This window comes from Cricetulus griseus, assembly GCF_003668045.3.
Source record: "Cricetulus griseus strain 17A/GY chromosome 1 unlocalized genomic scaffold, alternate assembly CriGri-PICRH-1.0 chr1_1, whole genome shotgun sequence".
In the NCBI taxonomy this organism is placed as follows: domain Eukaryota; kingdom Metazoa; phylum Chordata; class Mammalia; order Rodentia; family Cricetidae; genus Cricetulus; species Cricetulus griseus.
In genome coordinates this window covers 34,903,903-34,905,037 of record NW_023276807.1, presented here as the reverse complement: position 1 = coordinate 34,905,037, position 1,135 = coordinate 34,903,903, and positions in this window count along the sequence as shown.

Here is a 1,135-nt window from a genome sequence, read left to right as displayed (position 1 = left end):
TTAATTGGATTGTTTGGTGTTTTTGAGAAGAGCTGCATGAATTCTTTGTATATTTTGGCGATCAGCCCTCTGTCAGATGTGGGGTTAGTGAATATCTTTTCACAGTCTGTGGGCTGCTATTTTGTCTTGCTGACTGTTTCTTTTGACTTACAGAAGCTTCTCAGTTTCACAAGGTCCCATTTATCAATTCTTGACCTCAGTGTCTGTGCTACTGGTGTAATGTCAAGGAAGCAGTCTCCTTTACCAATTAATTCCAGGGTATTTCCCAATTTGTCTTCTAATAGAATCAGTGTGGCTGGATTTATGTTGAGGTCTTTGATCCACTTTGACTTAAGTTTTGTGCAAGGTGATAGGCTTGGGTCTAACTGCAGTCTTCTACATGTCTCCAACCAGTTATGCCAGCACCATTTGTTGAAGATGTTCTCTTTGTTCCATCATATAAATTTGGATTGTTTATCAAAAATCATGTGTTCATAGGTGTGTGAGTTAATATCAGTGTTTTCACCTCTATTCCCTTGGTCTACCTGTCTGTTTTTGTGCCAATACCAAGCTGTTTTCAAGACTATAGCTCTGTAATAGAGCTTGAAGTCAGGGATGGTTATTCCTCCAGAATTTCCTTTATTGTACAGGTTTATTTTGGCTATCCTGGATCTTTTGTTTCTCCATATAAAGTTAAGAATTGTTCTTTCAAGATGTGTGAAGAATTGTTTTGGGATTTTGATAGGGATTGCATTGAATCTATAGATTGCTTTTGGCAATATTGCGTTTTTTAATATGTTGATCCTACCTGTACAAGAGCATGGGAGATCCTTCCATTTTTTGGTATCTTCTTTAAATTCTTTCTTTAGAGACTCAAAATTCTTATGGTATGGGTCTTTCAGTTTTTTGGTTAGTGTTACCCCAAGGTATTTTATTTTGTTTGTAGCATTTGTAAAGGGTGATGTTTCTCTGATTTCTTTCTCCAAAAATGAGTCATTGGTATATAGTAGGGCTACAGATTTTTTTTGAGTTAATCTTGTATCCTGCCACTTTTCTGAAGGTGTTTCTCAGCTGTAGGAGTTCCCTGGTAGAGTTTCTCAGGACACTAATGTAGACAATCATATCGTCTGCAAATAGTGACAGTTTGATTTGTTCT